We start from the raw sequence: 18,019 nt of genomic DNA, 5'->3' as shown, positions 1-18,019 counted from the left end.
CATGGCAAAATAGTAGACGAGCACAAAGGTTTTATAAGTGGTAAATGATTAGGGAAAAATACTCGTGGGGAAAGGGATCTTGCTTCCTGGCCCCTCTAAAATAGAATGATGCAGCTGGTTACAAAATACTACCGTTCTGAGCTCTCTGTGCATCGAAATGGCCCTTCGGTGTGGGGAGAGATTCTCTCACGGGCACACTGCTGGCTGGCGCGGCCGCGCAGTCCTCCCGAAACCCGGGCCGCGCCCCACTCGGCCTCCGAGCGCGGCCTCCCTCTTACCGAGACAGCGGGGGCGGGGCTGCGAGGGCAGGTTCGTCCGTTTCCTGGGCTCGTGCCACAAACAAAATTCAAAGTCCTGTATATCTTTCATCGTAGATTTTTTAAATACTCCCTTTCCTGAGAAACTCAAAATAAGGGTTTAAAAATTGCTGCTATTTTGTATTTTAAACTTAATGTTGAGCAGCTACCTACAATTTTTTACTTAGGTTTTGCTTTTCCCCCTAAATTGCCTTCCTTCTGACATTTTCCTCATACGCTGTTTGTGACAAATCATCAGCCAGACCTCCTGACTGACACATAGGTATTAGGCACAGGGGAAACCTGTGGTGTTCACAGCTACAAAATGGAATTCGGTTTTAGTAACAGTTCGGGTAGTAAATTTTGAGGCCAAAAAAAGGGAGGGTGACGTGCTGTCTCCTCTCAGCAGGATGGCCCTTGGGCTCTTGTTCCGAAAGGATTAGTTTCTCTTTCAAACGTCCTTACTTTACCGAACTGCATACCGGCACGTTTCTTCCTAAGGTCACACCTGATTGAGACAAGACAGTCTCCCGACACTGAATTTCCAAGATAATCCTTACCACTTTGTAAACCATTTATAGCTTTGAAAGTGTTAAGTGATTCTTTCGTTACTCTTCATGCACGTTCATGAACTTCTGCTGTACATTGGAATAGGAGTTACCACATTCGCATTTACTGTCTATTTTCTTGTGTGCCTTATGAGATGGCTTTTCTGACTGTATCTCAATAGTCTTTCTTTCTATGCAGGTTTATAATCAGTACAACTACTGTTTTCTAAAATACTATTACACGAGGCTCGGAGTTTGTATTTCAATTACACTGACCAAGTAACAATGTATTCCGTTTTCAGGAAGTGAATATTTGACTGTTAACCCTTTTCCTGTCTGCCCAGTGTGACCTGGAGCGTGTGGACTTGACAGACACCCTCACCCAGACTCCATGTACAAACACCACATACACATGCACATCTCCTGGTGGAAACCAACTCAGAGTGGGGAAGACACGAATGGTGTTTCTTTAGAACTGACTTTTCTTACCGTTTTAGACTCGTGTGTTTTGTATGACACCATCACCAGAAAATTTTATCCTTCAGATGAAGTATTTTATTACTAAAAGACAAAAACAAAAAAAGCTTAGAGGACGCCGCACTGGCTCAAGTATGGTTTCCAACAGCTGTCCTCCCCTCAGTGCGCGAACCGTCCTGCGCTGAGTGAGAGTCACCATTGTATGTCTGCAGATGGTCCCGATCAAAACTCCATCTTTTGAGCCCTAATTATGTCCATTGTGTTAGAGACTAAATCAGGGGTTTGTTCGAAAAGAACAATATGTTTTACCATTTCCTTTAACTGTAAGGACAACTAATAAAGCATTAACCTATTTTCTGTATTAACCATCATGCGCACAAGAAATACATAGTAAATAAGGAACCAGAAAACTCCTGGCATTGGATCATAAGAAGCTAGATGATTAGAATGTGAAAAAGATTTTACAAATGTAAAACTTTTATTTCTCTGTAGAAACTTTCTTCACTTTGCTGTGCAAGAAGACACTGCTTTGCTATATTTAAAATGGCTTTTTTAAAAAGAGATTTATGTATTTGGTAAATGTTTGTAGTCAACAGTTCACACAAGAAGCTGTACACGGTTTGATCATGTAAAACCGTTTGGCGGCACAAGCTGGACTTTGTTGCCATCCTTGAGATGAACCTTTTAAGAAAAATAAGTTAATCTCAATTTTTCCCTGAATGTGTTGTTTTTTCTTCATTATACAATAAATATTATAGTGAACTTTTTATCAAATGGTTAAGAAAATGCTAGAGGTTGTTGTAAACTATTTGTATCCTGCACTCACTACAGTAAAGACGGACTGGCTTTTCCTGTGTACTCCAGACTCTGTCATGTTTGCCGCCAGTCGGCCCCTGGCCCCGCCCCCAGATGCGTCTCCTGTCCCTTCCCCTCACAGGCCTCTTCCTGCCCGAGATCCCCTTCACCTACTTAGAGGCTTGGGCCAGGAAGCGGCGGCGGCAGCTCACCAGCCTCGCCCACAGCTGCTCCTGAGGCTTCCCTTCCTGGGCTGCCCGGGTGCCTGCAGGAGGCAGCGGGCGATCCAGGGCCCAGCTCGGCCAGCCTGGCCCGTCGCTGCAGCCGGCGTGGATGGGGCCGGCCCTCGCAGGCGCTGCCGGACGGCCCGCGGGATATACCGGCGGGGGGAGGGCGAGTTACTGCTCAACAGGCTCTAAGGATAGCGACTCGGTCTACCCAAAATGCACACCCAACACTGAGCTAGCGGCAGCAGAGGACAGATTTACTGAATGAGCTAGTTTCAAAAATGACAGGTGTGAAAACTTATCTTAAACTTGGCAGTGGCAAGTGCTCTCTTCCTTGGATTTGCCTTTTAAGCCAGCTCGTAACGGAGCACATTCTTGCTGTCAGTTAGATTAAAAGCTAAATTTTTGTGCTGGTTTTACTCGCTGGCTCCAGTGAGGCTCCTATTAGCAGGTTTTGAAAGCTGCTTGAGTCCCGTGGCTAAAAATAGTCTGATCACAGCTGCAGCTGCTTAAAATCAATTCATCGCGATTTCCGAGCTCGCTCCACGGGCGCCCTCCGCTAGCCTGGAGCCTGCTTTTAAGCTGATGCTGCCTGGCACCTGCCTCCAAGAGGAGTTTGCGGTTGGAACCCTCCGCCAGCCCGGTGGCCCCGGCCTGCTCGCATGTGCCCGGCCAGGCGCTCGGCGGGGGTCAAAGCACCACCTAGTCATGGGACCGAGGAAACCGGTTGTGTTTTCCTGTCCTCCACAGAGAGGGGCTCCTCGGGGGCCCGGGGGCCCGGGGGCTCGTGCCACCACACCGCAGACAACGCTGAGCCCAGTGCGGGAGAGGTGAGCCCTGGGCCCCAGCTGTCACAGGGTGTGAGCTGAGGACGCGCTCTTCTCAGCCAGCCCCCAGCCAATGACTGCACGCAGCTGGGCGACGCCCCTTCCCTCCGGCAAGGAATCATCTGCACTCCCAACTCCCATCTGCTTCTGCTTCCAGACGACCCAGACTGACACGAGCTCACCCAGCTTTAGAGAACGCTTAGACTTCAGTCACTTCCTGACATCATCTGCCTGCTCACTCTCTACCAAAGCAGCTGAAGGCAGCTGGGGAAGAAAATCCAAATCACAGTTGTACTAATTGGTTTCACTGTAAACTACCCCCCCAACCCGCCCCACTCCCCTTTTTAAGCTTTTTTTAAACTTTACTTTGAACTTACTTCTAACTTACAGAAAAGCTGCAGAAATTATCGTTTCCATATATCCTGCACCCACCTTCCCGACAGTTAACATTGACATAACTGTCATCCCACTATCAGAACCAGGAAGCTGACGCTCTTCCAGGACTACTAAGCCCGCCTTCCGGTGCAGGCCAGCATCAGCACAGACACCGGGGAGTCCTGCCTCCCGTTACTGGCCAGCACCTCCATGCCCACTTGCAGCTAGACTGAGTCCCTCTGGCCAAGGGCCTGCATGCCCTCCACCTCCTTTTCTGCAGCCTGACACCTGTCACCGACCTCCACTGCAATATGCATGCCCAGGGTAGAGGGTCAAGTTCTAGGGCAGCACACGGACACTCGGGTCCTCTGCCAATGCCAGGGAGCCCCCAGTTGGCCCTAGCCCTTGCTACCTGCCCTGACCCCATCACGACAACTTTATCAGCAAGTGACCTCTGCCACTACCAAGGGGCCTATAGCTGGCCCCTCACAGTCGAGTGTGTGCACACCACTGGCCCTAGCCACCAATGCTGCCTGCTCTGGTCCCTAGCTACTAACTGGTTCTAGAGGCTGAGAAGCCCAATAGCCCTTACAGGTGCTGCAGACACCTGCAGTGATCACCAAGAACACTGTTACCAACAGTGTGGACCCCAGTGGCTTGAGCCAAAGAGCCATCATGCCCCAACTGGACTTACTGCTACTGCACACTCCTGCACCTGTTGCCCCACACCACTAGACCTTGTCACAACGCGATCCGCACGCCCCTATCTGCAAGTGAAAGTCTTCTCTAACCAAAAGCAATCCATAAAGTCTGGAAGACATGAGGGAAACGTCTCTACCAAAGGAAGAGTCCAGTAACGGGACCCAAAGAAACAGAGATGCAGGTATTGCCCATCACAGGATTCAAAATAATTGTAGTACAAATGCTCAGAGCTACAAGAGAACACATAAGTGATTCAACAGTATGAGGGAAACCATACAAGAACAAAAGGAGCAGCTAAACAAAGAGAAAAGAACCGAATTTGGGGGCTGAAGAATACAATGAACTGAAGAATTCAATAGTTTCAACAGCGTAGTTGAACAGAAGAGAGAGGCAGTGAGCAAGAAGGCAGATCAGTTGAATTTAAACAATTAGAAAAAATAATGAAAAGACACAGAGCCTACAAGAGTCAAGAGACACAATCAAAAGAAACATATTACTGGAGTCCCAGAAGAGAGGGAGAAAGGAATGAAAAGCTTATTTAAAGAAATAATGACTGAGAATTTCTCAGACATGGGAAGAGAACTAGATATCCAAGTTCATGAAGCTTGGTCACCACAAACCTTCAACCCAAAATGTTCTCCAAGATATATAATAATGAAATGGTCTAAAAATCAAAGACAGAATTTTAAAAGCTAGAAGAGAAAAAAAATTCTCTCACACAAGGAAACCCCCATAAGGCTCTTAGAGGATTTCTCATCCAATAACTTACAGGCAAGAGAGAGTAGGATGATATATTCAAAGTGCGAGAGAAAAACTGCCAACCAAAATACTTTACCCAGCAAAGCTGTCCGTCAGAAATGAAAGTGAAATAATAAAATCTTCCCCTAAAAAACAAAACCTGCTAAACTCTTGCCAGTAAACTACATTATAAGAAATGCTAAATAATAATAAACATACAATAATAATAATACACATATAAAAATAAATAATAAAATCTTCCCCTAATAAACGCTGCTAAACTTTTGCCACTAAACTACACAAGAAATGCTGAAAGTGGGGGGTGCCTAGGTGGCTTAGTCGATTAAGTGTCTGACTTGATCTCAGCTCGGGCCTCGATCTCAGTGTTGTGAGTTCAAGCCCTATGTTGAGCTCCTTTCCCAAATTAAAATAAATAGTATTTATTTTATATTAGATCATAAAATAGTAATGAGCCCACTTTAAATAGAATTTTTTTAAAAATTAAAAAAATGCTAAAAGGATTTCCTCAAGCTGAAACAAAAGGACACTAATTAGTAGCTTGAAAACGTAGAAATATATGACTGGTGTAGAGTCAGACTTAGAATACCTTAACACTGTTAATATGGCATTGTGCTAGGTAAAGATTCACCTAAAGATTAAAAGCCAAAGGTATGAAACCTAGGTATAACTTTGACAGTTTGTTAATGGATACACCATTAACAATGTAAATAGTGTCATCAAAAATATAAAATGGGGGAGAAAAGGATAGATTTTTTTAATATGCAATCAAATTATTATTAGCATAAAATACACTCTGATATCTAGAAGATTTGTTATGTAAACCTCATGGGAACACCAAAACAAAAAACTACAACAGATACACATAAGATAAGAAGGGAATCAAAGTATACTGATACCAAAAATCTCTTATTTACACAGGGAGGCAACAAGAGGAAAAGGAAAATGGAACTATAAACAGCCAGAAGATAATAAAGTGGCATTTTTAAGTCCTTACATAATTACTGTAAATGTTAAGGGACCAAATTCTCCAATCAAAGGGCAGACTTGCTGCCTGAATTAAAAAAAATAATACCCTACTATATGCTACCAGGGACTCACCTCAGCTCTAAGGACACACATAAAATCAAAGGAATGGCAAAAGCTACCCCATGCAAACAGAAGCCAAAAGAACATGGGTAGTTATACTAATACCAGACAAAACTGACATTAAGCCAAAAACAGTTAAAAGTGACAAAGATGGTCACTGCATAGTGAGTGATAAGGGGGTCAATTCATCAAGATACAAAAATCATCAACTATATGCACCCAACTTTAGAGCACCTGAATTACATTAAGCAAATTCTAACAGATTTGAAGGAAAAAACAGATAACACAATAATAGAAAGGAAATTCAGTACCCTACCTATCAACACTAGATCATCCAGATAGAAAATCAGTGAGAAAGCACTGCACTTGAACTATACTTTAGACCAAATGGACCTAACAGACGTATAAACAGGCCAACTAACAGCAGCAGAATACACATTCTTCTCAAGTGCATACAGAACATTTTCCAGAATACATCACATGTAGGTCATTAAAAAAAAAAAAAAAAAGTCTTAGCAAATTTAAAAAGATTGAAAAAAACCCAAGTATCTTTTCTGACTATAGTGGTATGGAACCAGGAATTAATAACAGGAGGAAAGCTAGAAATATAACAAATATATGGAGACTACAAAACATGCTCCTGAATATAGGCCAAAGAAGAAATCAAAAGAAAAATCAAGAAGTATCTTGAAACAAATGAGAACGGAAGCACAACATATCAAAAGCTATGGGATGCTGCAAGAGTAGTTCTAAGAGGGAAGTTTATAAAAAAAAAAAAAAATCTACAACAGATACACATAAGATGAGAAGGGAATCAAAGGGTACTGCTACAGGAAAAATTCACAAATACCTACATCAAAACACAAAAAAGCATCAACCACCTCAATTTACAGGTCAAGGCTCTAGAGAAAGAACTAAGCCCAAATTTAGTAAAAGGAAGAAAATTAAAAAATAGATGAAATAGAGACAAGAAAAATAATTAAAAAGATCAATGAAACTAAGAGCTGTTTAAAAAAATGTGAAGAATTTGAAAATCTGAGCAGACAAGTATCACGTAAGGAGATCGAATCAGTAATCAAAACCTCCCAACACACACACACACACTCCCTACCTCCCAACACAGAAAAGTATAGGACCAGATACTTTCACTAATGAATTCTACCAAATATTTATTATATTTATTTTTTTAGAAACATATGATATATTATTAGCCCCAGGGGTACAGGCCTGTGAATTGCCAGGTTTACACACTTCACAGCACTCACCATAGCACATACCCTCCCCAATGTCCATAACCCCACCACCCTCTCCCTCCCTCCCTCCCCCGCAGCAACCCTTAGTTTGTTTTGTGACATTAAGAGTCTCTTATGGCTTGTCTCCCTCCTGATCCCATCTTGTTTCATTTATTCTTTTCCTACCTCCCAAACCCCTTCATGTTGCATCTCCACTTCCTCATATCAGGGAGATCATATGACAACTGTCTTTCTCCGATTGACTTATTTCACTAAGCATAATACTCTCTAGTTCCATCCACATTGTTGCAAATTCTACCAAATATTTAAAGAAGAGTCAGTGACGGTCTTTCTCAAACTATCTAAAAAATTAAAGAGAAGGAACTCCCAAACTTATTTTACAGGGCCAGCATTACCTAATACCAAAGCCAGATAAGGAGCCTATAAGACAAGAAAATTACAAACAAATATACTTGATTAATATAGATGCAAAAATCCTCAGCAAAATATTAGCAAACCAAATTAATTAGCACATAGCACATTAAAGAACCACTCACCATCCAGTGGGATCTGTCCCTGGAATGCAAGGCAGTTCAACACACACAAATCAATGGATGACTGAGACACAGTAACAGAAAGAGAAAAAAAAAAATCATATGATCATATCAACAGGTGGAAAAAAGGCATTTTATAAATACAACAACCTTTCATGATAAAAATGCTCAACTAATTAAGTATAGGAGAAAGACACCTCAACACAACAAAGGCCACATATGACAGACCTATAGCCAACATCATAATGGTGAAAGCTGGAAGCTTTTCCTCTAAGGTCAGGAACAACACAATGATACCTACTGTCACCACTCATAGCCAATCAGTTAAAAAAAAAAAGTAAAAGGCATCCAAATAAGAAAAGAAGGGAAACTGCCTTTGCTTATGAATGATATGATTTTATATACACAAAATCCTAAAGACACAACCAAAAAACTGCCAGAATGGACAAATTCAGTAAAGTTGCAGGATACAAAGTAAACATACAGAAAACAGTTTTTAGCATTAACACAAAATATCTGAAAAAGAAACAAAATCCTATTTATATTAGCATTTAAAACAATACTTAGGAATAAATCTAACCAAAAAGGTAAAAGTTTTGTATGGTGAAAACTATGACTTTGATGCAAGAAACTGAAGAAGACACAAGGAAATGTAACAGTAACCTGTGTTCACGGATGGGAAGGACATTGTTAAAATGTCCATACAACCCAAAGCCATTTATAGATCCAGTGTAAACTGAAAAAAAACATCCCCATGACATTTTCAAAGAAATAGAAAAAACAGTCCTGAAGTCTATATGGATCCACAAAAGACCTTGAACAGCCAAACCAATTCTGAGAAAGAACAAACCTGGAGGCATCACATTTCCTGATTTCAACCTATTCTCCAAGCCATCATTGTCAAAATAACAGGCACATAGGTCAACAGAACAGAATTGAGAGCCCAGAGGAAGGAAAAAACAAAACAAAACAAAAAACTCCTGCATATAGAGTCAACAAATATTGACAAGGGAGCCAGGAATACTGGGGAAAGGACAGAAAGAAGATCTGTGGGGAAAACTGGATGACCACATGCACAAGAATGACAGTGTGTCTCTATCTTATACATACACAAAAATTAACTCAAAATGGATCAGACTTAAACATAAGACCTGATACCATAAAACTTCTACAAATAAACACAGAAAAAAAGCTCCTTAAAATTGGTCTTGGCAATGAGTTTTTGGATGTGACACCAAAAGCACAAACATCAAAAGCCACAATCAACAAGTGGGACAACATCAAACTAAAAAGCAAAAGAAACAACAAAATGAAATGGGAATGGTAATGGGAGAAGAAATGGGAATACGAATGGGAGAAGATATTTGTAAACCACATAGCTGATAAGGGGTTAATAACCGAAATACATAAAAACACATACAGTTCAATAGTATAAAAACAAACCATCTGATTTAAAAATGGGCAGACGGGACGCCTGGGTGGCTCAGTTGGTTGGACGACTGCCTTCGGCTCAGGGCGTGATCCTGGAGTCCCGGGATCGAGTCCCGCATCAGGCTCCCAGCTCCATGGGGAGTCTGCTTCGCTCTCTGACCTTCTCCTCGCTCGTGCTCTCTCTCACTGTCTCTCTCTCTCAAATAAATAAATAAAATCTTTAAAAAAATAAAAAAATAAAAAAAATAAAAATGGGCAGAGGATCTAAGTAGACATTTTCTTAAAGAAGACATAAGGATGACAAACGGGTACATGAAAAGATGCTCAACATCACTACTCATCAGGAAAACGTAAATCAAAACCAAAATGAGGTATCATCTCACCTTCAGCAAAAAGAGGGAACAAGGGTCAGTAAGGGTGTGGAGAAAAGAGAACCCTTATGCTCTGTTGGTGGGAGCATAAGTTGTTTCAGTCATTACGGAAAATGGCATGGAGGTTCCTCGAAAAATTAAAAACAAAACTACCATATGACCCAGCAATCCCATTTCTAAGTATATATCAAAAGAAAATGAAGACAGGATATCGAAAGATAGCTCCCCCGCCTCCGACTTCAGGTGTCACCTAAGGAAATGTCATCTTCTCTAGAAAACCTTTGTTTTATCCACCATGAATCATCTTATCTATTACCTTCTCATGGGGCCCAGCATGCTTTACCACATCAGCGCCCTTATATAAATTTTACCTTTCCCACCAGATTAGAAGCACCTTGAGGGTGGGGCCAATGCTTTGCTTTCACATAGCCTCTTGGCATATAATAGATGCTCTGAAAGTTTGTGAATGAATGAATGAATGGTAACACATGTTCCTTACTTGGGGTGGCCAGTGGGATTCAAAATAACAGTATTTCCTAAAGCTCTGGGAAGGTCTCCCTGTGATCAGAGCCCCTCCCCAGAGCACTGCTGTAGCTGTCCCTTGGGACTCCTGCAGAAAGGAGGGAGGGATGGAAGAGGGCCCAGGGCCTGGTAGGATCTGCACATCACTGCCATGCCAATCCTTCCCAGGGCTTTGGAGCCTGACCACGCAGGGGGCAGAGAGGGTGGCCCATCTCTCCTCAGAAGCTCTGTCGTACCCAGGTGGCTCCTGGAGAACAGACAAAAATGGATCCTGTACCTTCCCCCTCTCACCACTCCCCATGCCCTGACTGGCCCTCCTCTCTGAAAATAAGCTTCAAGGAACCTTGTCCCAAGGTGTTAAGTACTTCAGGGAAATGGCTAAGGAATTCTCCTTTACTGACACAAATGAGGTTTATTTCTCAGAGTCAAGGAGCCTGGCTCACTGGCACCACCCAGAAAATAGGCAGGTAAATTCTGATTCCACAGTTCTCCCTCAGGTGAAGGCAGGGATCTAACTTGTTAACAGGTGTGGCCAGTAGCACATTGGGGACCAGAAGAGATTTTCTCAGTTCTCTTGCTTCTCTTCTCTCAATTCTGCCTCCTCCTAAAACCCTGTCTTGGGAGGCAGAGAGCAGCAAAGTCCCAAGCAAAGGGGTTCAAGACCCCAGGGTCCCAAGCCAGTCAGCCTGGGTGGGATTCCCACATCCCCATTTGCGAGTTACATGATCTTAGCTTCGTTTTTCCATTAACAAAACAGGAAGAGTAAGTGCCAACCTCCCAAGGACACCGTAAGGAAGTGAGTTGGTGATAAAGCTCTTAGAGCATCATCTAGCATCTCGGGAGTGCCACAGTTTAAATGAGGATTATTTTTATTCTGCACTGCATCCCAGTCTTTTCCCAAAGAGAAATCTTCACATCTGTTTGGGTCCTTCCTATAGCCAAGCTCAGGCTCCTGCCTTGCCAACCCAAGTGGCTACTGTCTCAGTTCAGGAACTTGAGTTCTTCTTCCACTTCTCCCCTCCACACTCCAGCCACGGCAGCCTAGGCCTTACATGGAGCTGTGACCATCCCCCAGCTGGTATCTTCCAGGCAAACCTTCCTCACCTCTCAGCACCACCCCAGTCAGCACCCGGCCGGTGCAGGGCTCCAAGTACGCTGCTTCAGTAAAGGTGCAGGGCTCCAAGTACGCTGCTTCAGTAAACGGATACATTAGTCCACTAGGTCATCTCATCGTCTTCTCTGCCACTCCCTCTAGGCACCAGGTATGGGGGAGTGGGGGACCTGCCAAAGCACGGGGACAGATACCCTGATCTCCTGCTAGGGAAAGCAAACACTTTTAAACCCCATCTCATATACAAATGGTCGTAACTTTTTAAGACAAACATTTCCACAAAGAACTCCTGGCTTATGTCAGGAAAAGGCTTTCAAGGAATGGTAGAAGACAGGCCAGGAGAGGGAAGCTTCTTTGCTCATTTAAAAAGCAACATGAGGGGCACCTGGGTGGCTCAGTCAGTTAAGCTGCTCACTTTGGCTCAGGGTGTGGGGATCAAGCCCAGTGTCAGGCTCTGTGTTCAGTGGGGACCCTGCTTCTCCCTCTGCCCCTCTCCCTGCTTGTGCACATGCACTCTCTCAGGTAAATAAAATCTTTCAAAAATAAATAAATAATAACAAAAAAAATAAAAATAAAAAGCAACATGAAAGCTATGTTCGTAGCTGGGGAAAACCCCACAGGGAACAAGCAGCATTGCCCCCTGCATTGTACCTACAAGTGGGTAGCAAACCCTTTTAAGAAAAGCTTCCTGGGGCAACTGGGTGGCTCAGTCCATTGAGCATCTATCCCTTGATTTCAGCTCAGGTCATGATCTCAGAGTACTGGGATCCAGCCCTGCATCAGGCTCCGTGCCCAGCAGGGAGTCTGCTTGAGGATTCTCTCTCTTCCTGATTCCCTCTGCCCATCCTCAAGATGACAACATATATCAATCCTGACTTTACTCCTCCCCACCCCCAAGAACAATAACAATTATTCATGGACAAGACACCACTAAAAGAATCCTAGAATATGGAGGTGAGGTTGAAGCACCACAGAGACCAAGACAGATCGCATTAGAAAGGTAGAGAATTAGCTACACATCGACTGCATTGCCCCTCACTCAGGCTGGCACAGCAGCACACCAATAGCCTACTGTTCCTCTAGAGGGAAAAGAGAGCCCAGTGTGGACATCCAGCTCCCCCAGCATTGTGGGCCCCTCCCTGAGAGCATCCACGCTTGCCCCATGGTGACTATGGGGGAGTTTGCAGGGCTTGACCACCTGTAAAGTCTAGAACCTATAAAGTCTAGAACCTGTAAAGAAAACTTTTCAAATGTGTATACACCAATGTCAGTAATCAAGAATTACGAAGTATCAGATACAGGTGACACTGCCAAAGGAAACTAATAAAGCTCCAATAACTGACCCTAAAGAATGAAAATCTATTAACTGTCAAAGAATTCAGAATGATCCCCTTAAATTCCTCTTTAAAAAGTTTAGTGAACTATAAGAATACACAGACAACTAAACCAAATTAAGAAAACAATGCATGAACCGAACAAGTTCAACAAAGAAAAAGAAACCATTTTAAAAAAAAGAGAGATCCTAAAGTTGAAAAAAATACAATGACTGAAGAATTTAATAGAGAGCTTCAAAACAGACTTGACAAGGCCAAAGAATCAATGATCTAGAAGAGAGGATATTTGAAATTATCCAGAGAAAAGAAAAGAAGAATGAGGAAGAGTGAAGAAACATACAAGACCTAAGGAACACAAACGAGAAGAGAAAGGGAGAAGAGAAAGAGAAAAGGACAGAAAGTATACTTAAAACAATAATGGCTGCTAACTTCCCAAACCTGGAAAGAGAGATGGGCATCCAGATCCACGAGGCCAAAAGGACTCTAAATAGGTTGAACCTGAATAGGGCTACACTGCGACACATCGTAATTAAAATGTCAAAAGTCAAAGACAAAGAACTTTGAAAGCAGTAACAAAAAAGAGAGAAGTTACACACAAGGTAATTCCCATAAGACTACCATCAGATTTCTCAACAGGAACATTTCAGGCCAGGGATGATATATTCATAATATTCAAAGAAAAAGAAAACCGTCAGCCAAGAGTTCTATACCCAGCAAGTTGTCCTCCAGAAATGAAGGAGAGCTATACTTTCCAAAACAAACAAAAGCAGAGGGATTTCATCACCACTAAACTTGCCTTCCAAGAAATGTTAAAGGGAGTTCTTTAGTGGAATTAAAAGGATGCTGATTAAGGTCATAAAAACATAAGAAAGTAACATAAAACTATCTGGTAACAGTAAATACGTAGTCAAAATTAGATTCTATAAAACAGTAATTGTGATGTATAATTCATTTACAGCTCTAATTTAAAAGATAAAAAATAGGGCATCTGGGTGGCTCAGATGGTGAAGAATCTGCCTTAGGCTCAGGTCATGATCCCAGGGTCCTGGGATCGAGTCCCGCATCAGGGTCCTGGGATTGAGTCCCGCATCAGGGTCCTGGGATCGAGTCCCGCATCAGGCTCCTTGCTCCTTGGGGAGCCTGCCTCTCCCTCTGCCTCTGCTTCTCTCTCTCCGTCTCTCATGACTAAATAAATAAAATCTTAAAATAAATAAATAAATAGATAATAAAAATAGTAGTAAAAACAACCATAATTACAATGTTATTGTTTCACAATATAAAAAATATGTAAACTTTAACATCAATAACCTAAAATGTAAGGGAGAGCAGAAGTAAAAGCATAGTTTAGGAATGTTATAGAAATTGTTATCAGTTTAAAATAAGCTGTCATAATTCTGATACTTTATGTTAGCCTCATGGTAACCACAAAGAGAAAATCTGTAGTTATCACAATAAAAAATAAAACAGAAAAAAATGATAAAGAATTCAAAGCATACTGATACCATAAGACACCAAAATACAAAACAAGACAGTAGGAGAAGAAACAAGGAGCAATGGATCTACAAAACAGCCAGAAAACAATGAAATGGCAACAGTAAGTCCTTACCTATCAATAGTTACTTTAAACATAAATGGATTAAATTTTTCAGTCAAAAGACATAAAATAGATGAACAGATTGAAAAAAAAAAAAAAAGAAAAACCACAAGACCCAATGATATGTTGCCTACCAGAAACTCACTTTAGCCTCAAAGATACACAGACTGTGAGTGAAGAGATGGATAACGATATTTCAAGCAAACAGTAACCAAACAAAAACAACCAAACAGGGGTAGCTGTACTTACACCAAGCAGAACAGATTTTAAACTAAAAATGGTAAGAGACACAGGTCATCACACACAGATAAAGGGGTCAATCCATCAAAAAGATATAAAATGTAAGTATGTATGCATTCAACATTGGAGCACCTGAATAAAACAGAGGATAAAGGAAAAACAAACAGCAAAACAATAATTATTGGAGACTTTAATACCTCACTTTCAACAATGGATATATCATTCAGAGAATCAATTTAAAAAAAAGTGGATTTGAACAGTATAGACCAAATGGACCTAACAGATATACAGAGAGATTATCCTACAACAGAATATACATTATTATCTAGTGCCTATGAAACATTTTCTAGGACAGACCATACATTAGGCCACAAAACGAGTCAAAGAAAATTCAAGGTTAAAATCATATCATGTATCTTCTCTGAACACAATGGTATGAAACTGGAAATCAGTAACAGGAAGAAAACAGGAAAATTCATGGATAAATGGAAATTAAACACTACTCTACCTTTTTTTATTTTATTTTATTTATTTATTTGAAAGAGAGAGAGATCACAAGTAGGCAGAGAGGCAGGCAGAGAGAGAGGGGGAAGCAGGCTCCCTGCTGAGCAGAGAGCCCAATGCAGGGCTTGATCTCAGGACCCTGAGACCATGACCTAAGCCGAAGGCAGAGGCTTAACCAACTGAGCCCCCAGGCACCCCTAAATACCACTCTCTTAAACAACAAATGGACCAAAGAGGAAATTAAAGAGGGAAATAAAAAACTCTGTGACAAACTAAAATGGAAACACAACATACCAAAACTTACGTAATATGTGCAGAAAGCAGTTAATAGAAGAAAATTCATAGCAATAAGCACCTACATTAAGAAACAAGAAAGATCTTAAATAAGCAATCTAACATTTTAAGAAACTAGAAAAAGAAGAACGAAGTAAACCCAACATTAGCAGAAAGAAGGAAACAATAGATTAGAGGAGATAAATCAAATAGAGAATAGGAAAACAATAGAAAAGATTAGTAAAACTAACAGCTGGTTCTTTGAAAAGATAAACCTGATAAACCTTTAGCTGGACTAAGCAAGAAAAAAAAGAGAGAAGACCCAATTCAACAAAATTATAAAAGAAAAAGGCGACATCACAACTGATACCACAAATACACAAAGGATCATAAGAGATTACTGTGAACAACTATTCACCAACAAACTGGACAATCTAGAATAAATAGAAAAATTTTTAAAAATATATAATCTACCAAGACTGAATCAGGAAGAAACAGAAAATCAGAATGGATCCATACTAGTAAAAAGATTGAATCAGTAATCAAAAATCTGCCCAAAAAGAAAAACCCAGGACCGGATGGTTTCACGGTGGCTTTTACCAAACATTTAAAGAAGAATTAATACCAATACTTTTCCCAAACTTAAAAAGAAGGAAACATTTCCAAACTTATTTTATGAGGCCTGACCAAAGGCAGAAAAGTATCAGGCACTACCTGATACCAAAGCCAGGAAAGAACACTATAAGCCAATTCTCAAATTCTCAATAAAATCCCAATTCTCAAATTCTCAATAAAATCCCAGCAAACCAAATTCAGCAGCACATTACAGAGATCATTCACCATGACCAAGTGGGATTTATTTCAGGGTCAGAAGGTGGTTTAACATATGCAATCAATGTGATGCACCTTATTAACAAAATGAAGGACAAAAATCATAAGATCCTCTCAATAGATGGAGAAAAAAACATTTGACAAAATTCAAAATCTATTCATGATAAAAACTCTTAACAAATTAGGTGTAGAAGGAATGTCCTCAACATTACAATGGCTATATATGACAAGGCCACAGCTAAAATTATGCTTGATGATGAAGGGGTGAAATCTTTTTCTCTAAGATCAGTAACAAAAACAAGCTCACTCTCACTGCTCTTATTCAACATAGTCCTGGAAGCCCTAGCCAGAGTGATCAGGCAAGAAAAAAAAAAAAAATAAAAAGCAGGAAATTGGAAAAAAAAAAAGTAAGTAAAATTGTCTCTATTTGTAGATGACATGATTTTATATATACAAAATCCTAAAGACTCCATTAAAAAAAAAACAACAACTAGATCTTAGCAATGAATTTGGTAAAGTTCCAGGATACAAAATTAACATACAACAATCAGTAGCATGGTTAATCTGACAATGAATGACCTGAAAAGAAATAAAATGATTCCATTTGCAGTAACATTAGAAACAAATATTTAAGAATAAATTTAACCAAGGAGGTGAAAGAATACTGGACACTACAGAAAGACACTGATGAAAAAAGATAAAAATAAATGGAAAGGTATCCTGTGTTCATGGGCTAGAAAACCGAATATTGTTTACCTTTCCATATTACTTAAAACCGTCTATAGATTCAATGCTATCCCTATCAAGATTTCAATGGCAAATTTTACAGAAGTAGAAAAAAATCCTAAAATTTATATGGAAGCACAAAAGACTGAATAGCCAAAGGAATCCTGAGAAAGAAGTACAAAGCAGGGGCATAACACTTCCCAATTTCAAGCTATATTATAAAGCTATAGTAATCAAAACCATGTGGTAATGGCATTAAAACAGATACAGACCCCAGAACAGAAGTGAGAACCCAGAAATACATCGATCGGTGCCTATACAGTCATACTGAGAAGGGAGCCAAGAAAACTCAACGGAGAAAAGAGTCTCCTCAATAAATGGTGCCAAGAAAATGGGTTTTCATGTGTAAAAAAATGAAAGACCTCTATCTTTTTCCACTCCCAAAAATGAACTCAAAATGGATTAAAGACTTGAATGTAAGCTCCTTCATGATAAACTCCTTGACACTTGTCTTGGCAATGATTTTTCTGGATAGGACACCAAAAGCACAAGCAACAGAAGCAAAAATAAACAAGCGAGACTAAATCAAACTAAAAAGCTTCATAGCAAAAGAAAGAATCAACGAAATGAAGACAACCTACGGAATGGGAAAAAATATTTGCAAACCATATATCCAATAAAAAGTTAACAGCCCAAATACATAAGGAACTCACACAACAGAGCAGTGAAAAGAAATGTAACAATTTTAAAAAATGGCAAAGCACCTGAATAGATATTTTCCCAAAGAAGTTATACAAAGGGCCAACAGGTACATGGGAAGGTGCTCAACATCACGAATCATTAGGGAAATGCAAATCAAAACCACAGTGAGATATCCCCTCATATCTGTTAGAATAGCTATCATCAAAAAGACAAGAGATCACAAATGCTGGTAGGGATGTAGAGAAAAAAGAACCTTTACCATTCTTCAACCCCAGGAAGACTTCATTATTAACAGAGGCAGTTTAAGAACTACCTTCCCGAGGAAGGACTGTGGTATGGCCTTGACTGGGCAGTCCTGCTCAGGGTGATCCTGGACTTCGGCTTGGTCTCTGCAGCCTTGTCACTCCAGGGTAAAATGGGAGCATCATTTCCCTGATGATGTAGATTCCCCAGGTGTCCACAGTGTTGGGCACTACAGTTCAATGAAAAGACTGAACATTTC

This window comes from Neovison vison, chromosome 13 (genome assembly GCF_020171115.1).
Source record: "Neovison vison isolate M4711 chromosome 13, ASM_NN_V1, whole genome shotgun sequence".
NCBI classification, from domain to species: domain Eukaryota; kingdom Metazoa; phylum Chordata; class Mammalia; order Carnivora; family Mustelidae; genus Neogale; species Neogale vison.
The sequence above is the reverse complement of the archived record's forward strand: the minus strand, read 5'-3'. Positions refer to the sequence as shown.